Consider the following 18,869-nt stretch of genomic DNA (forward strand, 5'->3'; position numbering starts at 1 on the left):
CTCTTAGCTCGTAGCCATTGGACCCCCCGGCCGTCCTCACCCCAAGGTTGACCTTACTGACCACTGATATCATATCCACCGTGATAATCTCATGCTATGCCGTGAATGTGGACAGGGTACCTGTAAGCGTAATAATAATCATGAACTCATTCTGTGTAGAGAATGAATGAAAATGAGATATATAAATAAAGCGATCCCTTTAGTTCCTTAGTTAGTTTAACACAAAGCTCTTTTATTACCGGACTCGATGCCAAGTACCAAACGGGGAGTGTTATACGCTTTCGTATAAACAACCTTTTTTCTATATCTCTGTATACAAGTCTGTCATGCATCTGCCTACATCGGTATTTTATAAAGTAGGCAATAATCATGCATTCATTATGATAAAAAGTTTGAGTGAAAAGACTTCTATCAAAAACCCTCAGAAAAATGTGGGGAAACCCATTTCGCCATACAACGAGGCATGACGGTGTGATGAAAACAATCATCAAAAGATAGGTCGAAGGGAAAAACTGTCGGGAACGGCCCCGAATGAATTACTTAGGAACGGTTATAAACGATGAAGGTTAGAAAAGAGGGGAAGTAAATCACTAAGATAAGGCTAGCGGATAGGGGAGCTGCGCAAACCTATGCTAACTAATGACGATAAATTGCTTTTATCTTGGGATATAATTATCCCCAATCATATTAAGACAGAAATTCGAGTATGTTTCTAGATTGTATATACATGAAGTACTATTATAATTGGTCGTTTCCCAAGACACAAATGTGTTCTATGATCTTAATATCATGTGAGAGTTGAATGTGCAATAATGAAGTTAAAGGTAGTTTAAAAATTATCGTTAGTTTTCGGTGTTATTGCTTTAATGATCTAAAATTATAATTTTTCAATTATACTGTCTGACCGCATTTCAATCGATTGGCATGCTGTTCTTGCTCTAGGAATTGAGTTTCTGAGTAGTATTGTATACTAGCAGAATATTGGTTTTTGCCTCAGATACTTTACGTTAGTGTTAATGAAAACGCTGATTTGAAATATTGTGTAAGAACGTGGCGATTTGCGTTCGAAAAAGTTCTATTTGATGTGCATCGAATTTTTGTGTGAAGAGAGGCGGATTCCTGATGGGGAGAAATGGGGGACAAAGAAAAGGGTTTTCCTTGCATCAGTAGTTGGGGTCCGAAAAAAATTACAATTCCATCTTGGACACCTTAGAGTATTGGTGGTAGCAGTTGCAGCCCCACCTAGCCCCTCTCTGGATATGCCACTGGATTGTACAATACCGAAGGCGTGTAAAATAGGCACTAAGTATAATATAATTTGTATTTTAATTCGTTAGAGTTAGTACATGTTTCGGAATATATAACTAAATGTGTAACGATTCTTTCTATCTCTTCGACAATTTCAGTGAAGATTTTTCAGGTTTCCCTGGGGGTTATGACCTCAATTCAAGTTCAACGTTTCAACAAGGAACTTGCCCACTGTCATCACGGATTCAGCAATCCAGAGCGTAGGATTTAATTGCAATTTCAATTGCAGTTGACTAAATTCCTGGATCCCATAAGAAGATAGGCAATTCGCTTGTAGATACGTTGGCAGGAGAAAATAGGAACCTTACACGGGGGAAAATACGGGAAATTCTTACAACTATACTGAACTACGTGTGTAAAAATAGGAAACCTTCAATATATTTTATTTCGTTCTATTATATTCTCGTGTGCGTTAAGTCAATGAGTGGGACTACTAACCTCTTTGAGCCTCCCTCGTACATCCGCCACAACGAATTGATATCTGCTTTTGTCCCATGATGAAATAATAGGATGTAGCAAATAGTCCCTTACCTGTATGGATGTAATCCGTAGGTTTGGAGAGAGGATGTTATCTGGTGTTCTGGCCTACAAAATGATATTTAGGTACACGATAAAAAAGGGCAGATTGTAAGTAAGGTAATTTACCGAAACACCTCAACGTATGACCAAATTGATCCCGTTTCATTAATAGATGTCCTTACCTGTATGGATGTAACCGAAGGCTTGGAGAGAGGAGGTTGCCTGGTGTTTTGGCCCCTGAAATGATTTTCGGGTATAAGATAATATGCAAGCAGAAGATACTGTGCTTTAGCGGTCACAATAACGTTTGACCAAATTCAACCTGAATCTTTGAAATAGTTCCCTACCTGTATGGATGTAATCCTTAGGCTTGCAGGGGGGAGGTGGCCTTGTGTTCAGGCTTGTTGTTATGGCCTGTGAAATGATTTTCAGGTATAAGATTAACGAAAACAAAAGATATGGTAATTAACAAAATCACCTCAACGTTTGACCTAAGAGAAAATATTTCATTTAAAAGAGTTCATTACCAGTATAGATGTAATCCGTAGACTTGGAGCGAGGAGGTGGCCTGGTGTTCTGGCCTCTGCAATGAATTTAGGCATTAGATAAAATGTAAGCAGAAGATACAGTAATTTACCGAATCACCTCAACGTATAAACTAATTGATTCTGTTTCTTTGAAAGAGTTCCTTACCTGGGTGGATGTATTCTATAGGCATAGGATAGGTGAGGTGGCCTGGTGATCTAGCCTGTGTAACGATATTCAGTTATAAGTTAAATTGCGAGGAGAAGATACGGTAACCTACCGGTTTACCTTAACACATGACCAAATTGGTCCTGTTTCATTGAGGAGTTCCTTACCTGTATGGATGTAGTCCGTAGACGTGGAGAGGGGAAGTGGCCTCGTGTTCTGGCCTGTGAAATGATTTTCAGGTATAAGATACAATGTAAGAACAAGATACGACAATTTACCTAATAACCTCGACGTATGATCGAATTGATAATGTTTCATTTAATTTATTCCATCAAAGTGATGATATGCTTTTTGTATAAAATTGAAGTACAACATAAATTTTACTGGGGATCACCCATTTTTAAGTTCATGTTTGTTAATAGTTTTAGTATAACTTTTGGCCTCTTCATATTATAATATCCAAGGTTTTGGTTCATTTCGCCAACTTTTTAAGCTATAGTATTACCTCAATTTGTCCCCTATATCATAGGAAAATTTTCAATAAATGAATGAAATGGAAATTTTACCTATTATACTGCCCATAGAAAAATAGGAAATAAATATGCAGTTAATCTAAAATTACATCTTTACCAAGGGGAGTCTCATTACTCAAAAAAGCGTCTTTTATGCAACCTGCAAAACACATAATTTACCCTACCCCTTCCCTGTCACAAGTGTCATAGTATCTCTTGGATAAATACGAAATGGTTGTGTCGATGAAGTGTTTTTCCGCGGTGGGTTTATCATCTATTTTTTTTAGTAATGGGGTTAATGTTAACATTTTCTTCCATGAAAACTATTTATACAAACCTACGTAACTTCAATATTCAATTATTCATCTAAACCTAGGATATTGACGTCTACATATTAGCCAATTTGAAAATCAAGGAATAGGTAAAATATAGATTTAAAAAACCCTTTGCACTACGAACGTTGCGATTTTCATTAAAAAATAACAAAGAAACTCAGCTATCAAATCTTTTCCCCCTGACGATATGGAGAAAACGCTCGTTTTTCCATTTTCATATTTTTTTGCCAACATTAGACAGGGATGCACCGGTCAATGGTCTCCTACGCACTCAGCCACCAGGCGCCATTTTGATGCCTCCTTTGAACGAAACTCAATTTAGCTGATAGTGGACAAAATCATACAAGATTAAGTGATAAGGTTGGCGTGTTAGAAGAAAACTAACTATTGTTTTCAATTAGCATATTATTACAGGGAGCAGCTCCTAAATTGATGTAATCGGAAAAGAAGTTAAAGTTATCTGTCCCCACAGTGTAATGTGCCTATAGTATTTAGTACACACGTGATAATGATATCTCTATCATATGGATGGTTAGTGTGAGAATTAATAACTGTCACCTCACCATTATATCTAGTCAAAAATTTCTTACTGTTATTGTTGTTTGTACAATATCGTACACATTATTTGTGTCTACAAATTAAAAAAAGATAATTTATGGGCACGTCAAATGGAAGTCGTTTTGCCTCAAGGTTCTTAGACTTACTCTAAGAACATTGATTTTTAATCGTCAAGAGACGCGAAAGCTTCAATCAAGAAGAAACGGTTATTTACCGGTTCAATTCAAAACATGACCAAATTGATGCTGTTTCATTGAGGAGTTCCTTACCTGTATGGATGTAGTCCGTAGACTTGGAGAGGGGGGAGGTGGCCTGGTGTTCTGGCCTGTGAAATGATTTTCAGGTATAAGATAAAATTTAAGAACAAGATATAGTAATTCACCGAATAACCTCGACATATGATCGCATTGATAATGTTTCATTGATTCTATTCCATCGAGTGGTGATTTGCCTTTTCTATAAAATTTAAGTAAAACATAAGTTTCACTGAGGAACACCCATTTTTAAGTTCATGTCTGTGAAGAGTTTTCGTGTAAATTATGGCCTCTGCATTTTATAATATCCTAGGTTATGGTTAATCTCGCCAACTTTTTTAAGCTATAAGGTTACCTCAATTGGTCTCCTATATCATAGGAATATTGTCGATAAGAGAATGAAATGGAAATTTTACCTATTATACTGTCTATGGAAGTATAGGAAAAAGTAGGTAGTATATCTAAAAATACGTCGTTAGCAAAGGAGTCTCATTACAAAAAAAGTAACTTTTATGCGACCTGCACAACACATTAGCTACCCTACCCCTTCCTAGTCACTTGTGTCATAGTATCACTTGCATCAATACGAAAATGGTTGTGTCGGTGGGGTGCTTTTTCGCGGGGCGTTTATCATCTACCTTGTTTATTTTGAGTAAGAGGAATAATGTAAACATTTCCTTGAATGAAAACTACTTATTAAAAACTAAGTAACTACAATATTCTTATATTCTTCTAAACCTAGGAATTTAATGTCTACATATTCGCCACTTTATAAATCAAGGAATATATAAAATTTAATTTAAAAAAAAAACCCTTTGAAATTCGAATGTGGCGTTTTTTATGGAATATTTTCAATGAAATTCAACTATCAAATCTTTATCCCCAGACGAGATGAAGAAAACGATCGTTTCGCCATTTTCATAGTTTTTTACGCCAGCAGTAGACGGCTATGCACCCGTCTAAGTCCTCCTTCGGCGTCAGGGACCAGGTGCCATTTTGATGCCTCCTATGACCGAAGATCAATTTAGATGAGAGTCGTCACAATCATAGAAGATGTAGTAATAAACATGACGTGGTAAAAGAAAACTAACTACTGTTTTCGAATCAGCGTATTATTACAAGGGGCAGATCGAAAATTGATGTAAACGGAAACGGAGTTAAAGTTATCTGTCCCCTCAGTGTTATGTGCCTATAGTATTTAGTATACACGTAATAAAATTAATTGTTTGAGGCGTAACTTGGTGAAAGCGATTCATAATTAAATTAAGAAAGAAGAACTTTGTACTTTCACATTAATATTTATTCACGACCATGGTTTCAACGTTAGACGTCATCCTCAGGTGAACTCTACAGAGGTCCATCACATCCTTTTATACCAGGCAAGGAGGGGTAGGGAGGAAGGTAATTAGGTTGAACGGATTGGTTAACAGAGAAGAGGGAGGGGGGAAAAAACCTTGGTCATGTGGTATGGAAGAAGTTAGGGGGAGGAGGCTCCCTTATGGGGGGCACGGCAGGTGGAGGGGGGGGTTTCTGAACCCCCCCCCCTCCACCTCTTCTCTGTTAACCAATCCGTTCAACCTAATTACCTTCCTCCCTACCCCTCCTTGCCTGGTATAAAATGATGTGATGGACCTCTGCAGAGTTCACCTGAGGATGACGTCTAACGTTGAAATCATGGTCGTGAATAAATATTGATGTGAAAGTACAAAGTTGTTCTTTCTTAATTTAGTATACACGTGATAATTATGTCACTATCGTATGCATGGTTCGTATGAGAATCAATAACTGTAACATCACCATTATATCTAGTCAACTTTTTTTACTGCTATTTTTATTTTTACAATATCGTACACATTATTTGTGTCTACAAATTTAAAAAAATAATTTATTGGCACATCAAGAAGAAATCGTTTTACCTTAAAAGAATCGAGTTCATGCTCATAATGCCGGTCTGGTTAGTTGGCTGGTACGCATCTCAGCCAATAGCAATAAACTATATTCATTAAAAGTTTTACCGTTTACTTTTGCTACAACCATCGTTTTTCATACTGAAATTTAAGAAATTTGGAAAGAGAGTGGAAGCCAATCCTGTATCATACTTTTACATTCCTGCGTCCCCCATTTGTTTGTATTTTCTCTTTTTATTCGTTTGATACCCGATTCATTAATCACCTATTAAATCGTTATCCTTTGCCACTCAATACCGTCGTCACCATGGTCTATTTCGTTACTGCATCTACCTTCCTCAGCCATTTGTGCATTTTGTCTCAACAACAATCCTGTAAATTTCATTCCTCAATGTGGTCCAGACTCTCTTTAGCAATACCTTTTCTGCATCCCCTTTGACCTTTTCCCTAATCCCTCCTACCTTTATTTCATTTGATAAATTCCTATACCCTTTATCTTATTTGTTTTGTTACATAGCCGAGATTTTAGTGAACTTATTTTCTATCTAATTCTTTTCTGCTCTATTCCTTCTGGAAACCATGTTCTATTATTTATAGATGTATCCAATCTTTGCCATTGCAAACTTCACCCTGATAGCGACGTAAAAATATCAGTAATTTTTTAATTTTAATCCAAAACAATTATTTCAGTAATCATAAAAAACAATCGAGCCACTCAAACACAAAATTATGATCACGTTGTGACATGAATCCAACCTAATATCCGGGAAAAACAATATTGTAAATGAAGTGCTTCATTGGTATATATAACAACACCGATTTGAAGACGGAATAAAAAAGAAATATAATTCCTAGATCAGGGAACTAAAATTTTATTTTGATAATAAAAATAGCAAATTTCACATACCTTTGGCTTTTCCTGGAGCTATGTATGGGACGGGGAGGACCGAGATGTTATGGTCCTGAAATGGAACAGATATAAATGAAAAATAATCTTATCGAATAGTGTTTATTCAAGTAATATTTTACGTGATAGGTAGTATTCCAACTACTTAACATTTAGAAGCGCAATCTTAACCACCAACCTACTTATTTTCTAATCCCCACTACTAAAACATAAAACCACTGAGACAATCTAATGTAAGCAATGCAGCCGATATGGATAGAGAACGACGAGACTTTCCGAAGCTCGCGATGGAAAAATGTATGCAAAATCTTATAAAATTCCATTTAGAACTATGAGATGACATAAGATTAATTATATTTGTGAAAAACGCGAGTTGAATTGAGCAGTATGCAATCCTCGCGTGAATCTTATGGGGATAATAACTTAATGCGGAAGTTTTACAATATTCCATCAATCATAAACCTCTATTAATTAACAGAACCAGAATATTTGTTGTAGGATTGGATCCTTTTTATTAAGAGTTAATAAATATTCCTCATGATTAAAATATAAAATTTACGAATATTTTGATTGAGGCTTGTTGATTTTTTTTAAATAAGTGTTATCGTTTAGGCAGGTAGTACATCCACAGCAAAATTTATCCCGGGGTTCAAAGCAGCTAGGTATTTGCCTGGAGGTGGCTGATATTGCCTTTTTCAGAGACTACCCGATTCCTGCTTAAGTCCTTGGCGGAATATCCTTTAAGCGCAGTACTCGGTATGTCGGATGGAACTTAAAACTGTGTTCTCCCCACCAGGATGATGCCGACACCAAGTTTCTCTTGCCCTCCCAGTCTCTTTCCCTCTATCATTGCGCAAATTCCTCAGCTTTCCCTTGCATCCCACGCATTAAGCGGTGAGAGGCCGAGGGGCCCTATAGATTTTTATTTCTAAACGGAGTTAAGTGGAGTATTCAGGTAAAGAAAACGAACGAGATCGACAAGATCAAGGGTAATCGAATAATTTTTGGTGGTCCTTAGACGCTAAAGAAAATATTGTATTGCGAACAGAATATCGACGCAGTTGTCAAAAATAAATAATGCCAAAAATCGTATTGATTGATTGAACCGTTTAATCAATTCAGATTATTGGTTTTTGAAATTGTAGGTTTATGTTTAATTTTTTTGATCCCGTGATAAAGTGACTTGCAGCATTCCGGCCCTCCGAACGAATTGAACTCCATTATGACCTTTGCATTTAAAAATGTCATATATCCCTCAGCTACGTAGTGGATAGTTGTGTTTGAAGTTTTCATTTAGACATAAAGTCAGTGATGATAGGTGACGGCTGATGCAAGAACTAAGCCGATCACGTAATTCTCTTTGCAAGATTAAAAACTATGAATCATTTAACATCCCGGGGTAGGGGTTACCTGTAAGGGGCCTTAGTTATCCCAGTACTCATAATTGCTACGGAAAGGAAGGAATACTCACCTGCTGATGGAGGCCAGCCGCGGGCCTCAAATGGGCCCCTCGCCTTGGGGCCCGGCCCGCGGCGATCGCTCCTCCGCGGCGGGGGCTGGTGGGAGCAGGAGGACCAATACCAGGTCATCCGGAAAATGGACCTCCACCGCCCGGACCACCCATTGCCTTTCATCCTCTACAGCCAGCGCGCGGACGATGATGTTAACAACGCCCATCGGCATTTCGTCCGCGGCTGGCTCCCCCGGTGGCTGCCGCGGAGCGGCCACTCCGATGTCCCTGCCGACATCACCCGCCCCAAGATTCTCCTCCCGGAAAAGCCAATCCGGGATCATCACCTCTTCCTCTTGGTCCTCCACCGGAGAATTCGGTCGAGGGACACTTTCCACCGATGCATCCGATTCCGGGGTGCTGGGTGGAGTCACGGTGGTCATGGCGTTGGTCTCCGGATGCATCGATGGAAAGGAGTCCTCCGGTGGAGGTACCTGATCCGCGCCAGATTCCTCCTCTCTCCCTGGTCCCTGATCATCCCTATTCTTCCCCTGCCGTTTCCGCTTGCCTGGCGAAGAATGAAGGATATGTAAGTCCTATAATATCTACATGAAGACAGTCGTCGTAGGGCAGGTGGACGGGAAGAGGAGTAAGGGACCTCTTTATATGAGTTAAATATGTAAGGTCATATCATATATATGGGATGAGAGGAATAGATTCACCCACCCAAAGTCTAACAGAAAATAAAAAATATTGAAAACTATTGTGTGGTTTTTACATAAAATAGTACATCTGCCTAAACTTAAATTTGAAGTGCGAAAATGGTATGAAATGTATTTCTAGGCATGTCATTTTTTTCAAACATTTTTCCCTACTTAAAGTTTCCTGCGGGGGCATCACCCAAGAGAAGAAAACTCCAATATGAAAAAAAATACCTATTATCCAGGGGATCCGAGGGGGCACGCGCACTCCGAAAACATTTCATTTAGGAGAAAGATATTTATGCATAAATGAATTAAAATTACTCCGTCGTATTATTTTCACAAAACAGCTTTCCGAAGAGCCTTCAATTGCGTTATAATAATAGCATAAATTGTGATTTATAGAAATTATAATGCTTAAGTTTTCCCCTAGGCGTTCAGGGGCTTCCACCCATATAATCATAGGGTCGTGATGATGCCAACTTATTATCTTGATTACGCACCTGCTAATCACAACATTTACATTAACTTTTTAGCAAAAAATGCCGGTAGTTCATCAACTAACATTGAGGAAGTCAACACTTCTTCGAGTCGTTAGTTTTTATTTAAGATAATTTTAACATTTCGCACTTTCATATGCAATAAATAACGAATTTATGATTTAACTTATACATAATTGTAAAAATTTTGCAGATAAAATTCCTTATTTAAATAAATTCCTGAGCCAACTTTGTGTATGAAATAATATCAAATGGTCTCGCGCCTAGGATATCTGGAATTTGCGAACACCTTCCACAGCGAGTATGATTCTTTTGTATTGAGACACTATGGATCCGCATCGTCGTATCATTGGTTTTGTATAGATTAAGGGATGCCGATATCATGTATCGATGAGAGCGAGAGCATGAAACATGCGATCAAATCTTCAAAGAACGCCATTCAGCCATACACACAAGGTTTACCATCCCGATTATTGCTAAGTTAATTCACCTCTGAGGAATATCACTCCTAACATTTAGACGACACTCAATTTCATTTTCATCACCACTCGAAAACTGTTAAATCATTAAACTTCCGACCAGCTAAGGGATGTATGATGTCTGTAATCAATTGGTTGCTAGGCAATATTACTTCCTGCACGTATTTCAATGAAAATATCCAATATGTAGCGGATTTTGGTTAGGTATACTATTAAATAATGCATATTAAACTTACACAAGCATTGGCCCATGCTGGTATTCAAAGTTGATAAGATTGTTGCAGTAAACCTTATTTTCACAATGAGTGCTTCAAGGCCAGTCGTTCCTTTCGCAATCGTGAAAAGAGTAGCAATGTTACGCTAGTAACGGTTGCCGCATGGTTTCGAAAGCATTGTTGCTCCGGAACCGTCGGAGGTTATGCATTTCAATAATGAATCACTAGGTACATGATAGGATATTAAATTTTTTTAGGATACTTGAGGAATTAAAATATGTGGCTTAAACTGAAAAATTACTCGCTAATTTATAACTACCCAGGGATTCCGTCTTAACGGTCTATTCATTGTGGAATTGAAAATTGATATTAAGTAGCCTATTCATAATATTTTTGGTGTTGCAAAATACAGGAACGGTATTCAAAGGTGATGATGAATCAATTATTATTCATTTTACAATGAAATTTGCTATGAGTGGGAATAATAAAAAATATTTTGGCCGATTTTTTAGTTACGCAAGCGATCAGTGTGATTTTATTTTACACTGTTTACCTGGTATTGAAAATATCGTCATTAAAATGGGGTCCCTTACACATTTAAGTGCAAGGCGGAATAAATTTCGTGTCCCCGAACACAAAATTGTACAAATAATACTATTACGTGAGACGTTGAGAAAGAGTACAATGCTTTCGAAAACTCCGGTAACACTTTTTCCCGTGTTACTGTTTCTTTTGTGTGTTTTTTATTTATTGCTAATGACTGGTCATTGTATTATTATGTAATCTATGCGTCATATTTCAACTAGCATGTTTTGTTTTTAAATGATTTACGTAAGGAAAACTCAAAATTTTAATTGAAATATTTTTCGTGTAATGTAATTATGAAATTCTTTAATTTACACCCGTCCTTTTTTAGATTTGCATAGTATTAAATTTTATAATGCACCTACAATACATCGACAGTCATATCTCATATCCTTTCAATTTTATTCAATTTCATGCCTGAGAGGAATATCTGTCTTCTCGTCATCGAACGATTCATGAAAGAGCACCATTTTTCTTGTAGTGTTTGTAACCAAATTAATGTCAAAGGTATGTACATTTGTAGGTCTTCCGGTGCTCTAAGTTCAAATTTTTATCATACTTTTTTTCGGCCAAATTGTTTGTATCTTATACGGTGTTTTCCGACAGGATACTGGAGGCTCTAAATTTCCCGGTGATTGAATGAAACCAACCAATCGCAGCGTGTTTGGAAGGAAAATCATCGCCTAGAGAGGTCACTTTAGTCATCACTAATTTATAGCCTTCATGAAATTATACTAGGCACTTAGCTTTGTGTTTCTCAAGGCCTATTTCGTCGCGTGGTGGTGTCATAAAACTGAAAATAGTCAAAAACTAATCCCAACAGGCGATGATAACTCTCATCGAAGACATATTTATCATCATCTATTTCTAATATAACAAAGACAATGTCCATTACGAAGGAAGCAATGTTTTATAATCGCTGTTCTACAGGTGAGCTTTGTGCAGGGTATGTTTTTCTAAAAGCAGTTGGAGGAATGGCAGCATGGGTACCACTGCAGCCGCCCATTTCGATCTTCGTGGTAATTGGCTAATGGCCTTTTTGCACCTGCTCAATTCCGAGAGAAAAATGTGATTTCAGCGATCGTTTACAGCATTACTACGTCGCTTACACATTACGTCATCGGAACTGCTACGTCCATAGTTTATTAAATACAGCTCTTTCTCCAAAACACTTTGGGCTCCTCTTCCTATGCCTTAATCTTTCTAGCCAAGGCTAATGCCGACAACGGGTTTCTCCTCAACCTTTCACTCACGGCGCAAATGACCATAGCTGACGGTCGCCTTTTCTAAATCCTATACCTCTGAGAAGGGAAGTGAGTCAATTAAATTAAACAAAATCTCCAAATTTTATAAATATAGAGTCATTTTATTTTTGCGATTATAGCCAGTAGACGGAATCCTTGGAGAGTTCTTTTGTGGAGAGATCTTCTTGTGGGGAAAAGTTGTTCAGTGTCGGATGAAGACGGACTTCCTTTTGCAGGCGTCTTCGCAGCCTGGAACATTAGCGGGCCAGGTGCAGTCTCCCGCGACTGGGTCGAAGACGGTGCCTGCACCACACCTGAACTGGGTCATCTGCCACTTGCCGAAGGTGTCTGGGGTGCAGAGATAGAAGATGGTACAGTCGTTGGGGTCAGGGTTCATGCCGGCCTTCTTGCAGATCTCAGTCGGCGGTGGGGTTGGGCGGGAAGTGGTGGTGGTTGCTGGTGGCATGGTCGGACGCTGTATGAGAAAAAGAATGAATATATGACAAAATCATATTTATTTTGCACTGCGCTAAATCTCTTACTCGTTTGGTAGGATCTTTTTTCTTCTGCCAGACGGGCACTAGGCCATACATTTTCTAGGGGGAAAGTGGGGTGCTTTCTCAGAATTCGGGTTTCATATACAATAGATTCCGTTTAATGGGTCCACCGGTTACTTGGGGCAGCCGCTTAATTGGGGCAGATCTTGAAGAACTGAACCCAACAGAGGAATATCCCAGAGTATTCTCCGCTTAATTGGGACAGCATGCCGCTTTATTGGGCCATGTGTCGGCGATAGAGACTCCATACTCGCGACGAAATTAAAATTTTTTGTTTTCTGAATGCTATTTTTTTATATTTTCCTCCTTTGATTTACTCATATTTTCCACAAATGTTCCTATTCTTGCCCTATCTTGTAAGCTCTTGTTGTTATACTATCCGCAACTAGGACTTATCTTTAATAGGGCTCAGTAATAGACATTCATTTAGCGTCGTCCGAGGCTGTGAAAAATATTTTTAACTAAATTGCTATAATTCTTAAAAATCATAATAAATTAACTAAACTCGCTGATTAATCAGTCAAATTAATAGTTTAATAAACTCATGTTGCATTACAAACATTCTTTAGTCTTCTTTCTATCATTTCAACGTTTGTTTATGCCCATATACAGGATAGGTCGCCTAATTGGGGCAGCCGCTTAATTGGGGCGTTGTGCACAAGTCCCGATATGTCCCAATTAACCGGAATCTACTGTACTAACATTTTGAGGGCTGAGAAACATGTTGGTGTAAGTCAATTTTTGTTGATTTTACCATAGCCATACTTAAAATAGCATATACTCCAAAAATTACAATGTTGCAAGTCATTGATACACTTTGGACTGCCAGGTAACTGCACATACTGGTAGCTTTCAGCCCAGTTCCAAAATCATTGCTAATTATAATTTATAATAGAAAAGTTTAATTTTTTTAAGTGCTCTAATATGTTTCATAGCTCCCCATTTTATTCTCTATAAGTTTCATTAAATTAGCTACAACTGTCGTTTGAATAATGCTGGAATATAACGGCATCTTTGCGGCTTACCAAAGCGGCCGTAGATGAAATGTATTGATTGTCGTAGCCGTTTGTTTCCGAAATGATTCTGATATATTAAAAAATTGAATCCTAAGGCACTGCCAGTGGTAGTTGTTATTATCCTATTTTAAGAAATTTTCGATTCTACGACCCGATTTCATTTTGTAACTTTTAATATTTAGTATGTGAGGATGATAATAATTAGTAAATGAGGATGAGTGCCCCAGAGAAATACAAAGATTGCTCCTCTCTTCGATAGTTGTCTGGTGCCCGAGCAGTTAAAACTTATTTTATTCTCACTTGGTATAAATATATTGCGTGCATTTGTGTGTTTATTCAAAGCTTCATGAAAATTATCGTTGATATACAGATTAACCGTGTACCTATCTCCCAAACATCCCCCTTTCCTTACCCATAGTAACTTGGTGGGAAACGTTCCTCCATTGTTGCCTATCAATTTACATTGTAGGTTTATGACAAACAAGGTTCTACTTTTCTCCCTCAGAATCATTTAAACGTGCCAAAATCCTTTTTCTCTTTCGCAATTTCTGTCATAAATTAAGTAGATATTAAATTTGTAACATTCTACTGTCCTCAAACATTTATGAGTAGAACCTTGTTTATGACAAACAAGGTTCTACTTTCATCTCTCAGACTCATTTAAACCTGCCAAAATCCTTTTTCTCTTTCGCAATTTCTGTCATAATTCAAATAGATATTAATTTTGTAACATTCTTCTGTCCTCTCGCACCATTTTTTCCATTTAATCTAATTCCGCTACTTCAAAAGTTTCTTTCCGAATCTCTCTTATCCTTATATACCATAACAACAAATTTGTCAGGAATGTCTCTCCCATTCCTATCCGGATTATTTACTCTCGCCCATTGCATCCATCTCTTAGAAAGAACTCGGAGCATGTAATACACCAACGAATGCCTAAACTTAATTCAAATCATGTGTTCGTTGCATTGGAATAGAAATCTTGTCAAAAACTAACGATGAAAATTCAAATGAGGTAATAAGCGCAAAAAATGACCATTGAGCTTCTTCATTCCTAAAAAAAACTCACTTTTAGAAAATTACGGTGCACTAAGTACATTTGACGGCTTGTATTTAGTATACTATGCAAAAGCATTGAGAGTTGAACCAATAACACGAGATGAATGCCGACATTTATTGCCAAGATATTAATAATGAAATAGTAGGAAAATGGGAGGAGTTTCTTTAAATTTCAAAATTCCCGTACCGTTTTAACAAAGAGGAAGTGTATCATTGCTATGGATAAAAGCACACTTTTAAATAGAGTATTAATACAAATATACTTCCTAGATTGAAGGACAAAAAGTTTATTTTGATAATAAAATGTGCATATTTCACATACCTTTGCTATTCATGGAGCGATGTTTGGGAGGGGGAGGACCGAGATTTTATGGTGCTGAATTGCAAAAGATATAAATGAAAAATAATCTAATGGAATAGTGTTTATTCAAGTAATATTTACAAGATAGGTAGTATCCTTACTACTAAACATTATGAAGCACAATATTGATCACTTTTTTCTCATCCCCAATTGTAAAACGATGTAACGCCGGAGGCCTGGAGAGGGGAGCTGGCCTGGTGTTCTGGCCTGTGAAATGATTTTTAGTTATAAGATTATATGCAAGCAGAAGATACGTTTATTTACCGAATCACCACAACGTATGACCAAATAGATCCTGTATCATTGAAAGAGAACCTTACCTTCGGGGATGTATTCCGGAGGCTTGGAAGGGGAACTGGCCTGGTGTTCTGGCCTGTGAAATGGTTTTTAGTTATAAGATGAAATGCAAGCAGAAAATACAAAAATATTCCTAATCACCTTTACATAGGACCAAATTGATCCTGTACCATTAAAAGAGTTCCATACCTGCGTAGATGTATTCCGATGGCCTTGAGAGGGGAACTGGATGGTGTTCTGGCCTGTAAAATGATATTTAGTTATGAGATAATATGCAAGCAGAAGTCACGGTAATTTACTGAATCACCTCAACTAATGGCCAAATTGATCCTGTTTCATAGAAAGAGTGCCTTACCATCGTGGATGTATTCCGGTGGCTTATAGAGGGGATGTGGCCTGGTGTTCCGGCCTGTGAAATGATTCTTAGTTATAATATATATACAAGCAGGACATACGGTAATTTACCGAATCACGACAAAATATGACCAAATTTATCCTGTATCATTGAAAGAGAACCTTACCTGCGTGGATGTATTCTGGAGGCCTGGAGAGGGGAGCTGGCCTGGTGTTCTGGCCTGTGAAATGATTTTTAGTTATAAGATTATATGCAAGCAGAAGATACGTTAATTTACCGAATCTCCACAACGTATGACCAAAAAGATCCTGTTTCATATAAAGTTTTCCTTACCATCGTGGATGTATTCGAAAGGCTTAGAGAGGGGAACTGTGCTGGTGTTCAGTCCTGTGAAATGATATTCAGTTATAAGATAAAATGCTAGGAGAAGATACGGTTATTTACCGGTTCACATCGGCACACGACCATATAACTGTTTCATTGAGGAGTTCCTTACCTGTATGGATGTAGTCCTAGACTTAGAGAGGGGAGGTGGCCTGATGTTCTGGCCTGTGAAATGATTTTTAGTGATAAGATAAAATGCAATAAGAAAATACGGTAATATACCAAATAACCATTACATAGGACCAAATTGATCCTGTTTCATTGAAAGAGTTCCATACCTACGTAGATGTATTCCGATGGCCTTTAGAGGGGAATTGTATGGTGCTCTGGCCTGTGAAATGATTATTAGTAATAAGATAATATGCAAGCAGATAATACGGTAATATACCGAATCACCTCAACATATGACAAAAGTTCCTGTTTCATTGAAAGAGTCCTTACCAGCGTGGATGTATTCCGAAGTCTTGGAGAGGGGGGTTTCCTGGAGTTAAGGCTTGTTGCTGTAGCCTGTGAAATGATTTTCAGGTCTAAGAATAAACGAAAACAGAAACTATGGTAATTAATAGAATAATTTCAACGTATTATCAAAGAGAATATGTTTCATTTAAAAAAGTTCCTTACCGTTATGAATGTAATCTGTAAACTTGGAGCGAGGAGGTGGCCTGGTGTTCTGGCCTGTGAAATAAATTTTCGTTCTATGATAGTATACAAGAATAAGATACAGTATTTTACCGATTCACCTCAACTTGTGACCAAATTGATCTCGTTTCATTGGAAGAGTTCCTTACCAGAGTGGATGTACTCCGGAGGCCTGGAGAGGGAGCTGGCCTGGTGTTCTGGCCTGTGAAATGATTTTTAGTTATAAGATAATGTGCAAGCAGAAGACACGGTAGTTTACTGAATCACCTCAACGTATAAGCTAATAGATCCTGTTTTGAATCTTTTATCGAATAGATCGAGTTTTTGAAAGCGGATTGAAAGAGAACCTTACCTGCGTGGATGTATTCCGGAGGCCTGGAGAGAGGAGCTGGCCTGGTGTTCTGGCCTGTGAAATGATATTTAGTTATGAGATAATATGCAGGCAGACGACACGGTAATTTACTGAATAACCTCAACATATGGCCAAATTGATCCTGTTTCATAGAAAGAGTTCCTTACCATCGTGGACGTATTACGTAGGCTTGGAGAGGGGATGTGGCCTGGTGTTCTGGCCTGTGAAAAGATTTTTACTTATAAGATAATATGCAAGCAGGACATACGGAGAATGTGAAATGATTTGAATGATCTGTGAAATGATTTTTAGTTATAACAATATAGGTGAGCGGAAGATATAGTAATTTACCGAATCACCTCAACATATGACCAAACTGAAACTGTTTCATAGAAAGTTTTCCTTACCATCGTGGATGTATTCCGAAGGCTTAGAGAGGGGAACTGTGCTGGTGTTCTGTCCTGTGAAATGATATTCAGTTATAAGATAAAATGCTAGGTGAAGATACGGTTATTTACCGGTTCACTTCAGCACATGACCATATAACTGTTTCATTGAGGAGTTCCTTACCTGTATGGATGTAGTCCTGGACTTGGAGAGGGGAGGTGGCCTGGTGTTCTGGCCTGTGAAATAATTTTCCATTATAAGATAAAAGGTAAGCAGATGTTACGAAAATTTACCGAAATACCTCGACGTATGATCGAATTGATAATGTTTCATTGAATTTATTCCATCAAAGTGGTGATTTGCCTTTTCTATAAAATTTAAGTAAAACATAAATTTTACTGGGGAGCACCATTTTTTAGTTCATGTCTGTGAATAGTTTTAGCATAACTTTTGCCCTTGCATTTTATAATTACCTAGGTTTTGGTTCATCTCGCCAACTTTTTAAGCTATAGGATTATATCAATTTGTCCCCTATATTACAGGAAAATTGTCAATTTAGGAATTAAATGTAAATTTTACCTGTTATACTGTCAATGGAAGTATAGGAAGAAGTAGGTTGTTTACCTAAAATTACGTCTTTACCATGGGGAGTCTCATTACAAAATAAATATCTTCTTTGCGACCTGCACAACACATGAGTTACTCTACCCGTTCCTAGTCACTAGTGTCAGAGTTTCTCTTGCATAAATACGAAAATGATTGTGCCGTTGGGAGGGCTTTTCCGCGGGGGGTTTATTTTGAGTAAAGGCCGTTTTACACGGTACACGGAATTGCGCAATCTGACGTACGTGCGAAGGCGCAATCAAAATTGCGTCGTGTAAAGCGGCGAATTGCTAGAACACATGCGAGAATGCGTGGATGCGAGACGGCAAAATAGCCCCTGTTCTAATTTCGTTCATGCATTCGCGCAATTCCGCGCCATTTTAGAAATTAATGCAGCTCTAACCTGCGCAATTCCGTGTACCGTGTAAAACGGCCTTAAGAGGATTAATGTATACATTTCCTTGCATGAAAACTACTTATACAAACTTACGTACTTCAATATTCTTGTATTCTTTTAAACCTCGGAGTTTGTCGTCTACATATTAGCCAATTTTTTAATACAAGTAATAGGTATAATTTAATTTTTTATCCCTTTTGAAATACGAATGTGGAAGATTTTTTATGGAAAAATTACAATGAAATTCAACTATCACATCTTTTTCTCCTGACAAGATGATGAATACTATCGTTCC

This window comes from Ischnura elegans, chromosome 11 (assembly GCF_921293095.1).
Source record: "Ischnura elegans chromosome 11, ioIscEleg1.1, whole genome shotgun sequence".
In the NCBI taxonomy this organism is placed as follows: domain Eukaryota; kingdom Metazoa; phylum Arthropoda; class Insecta; order Odonata; family Coenagrionidae; genus Ischnura; species Ischnura elegans.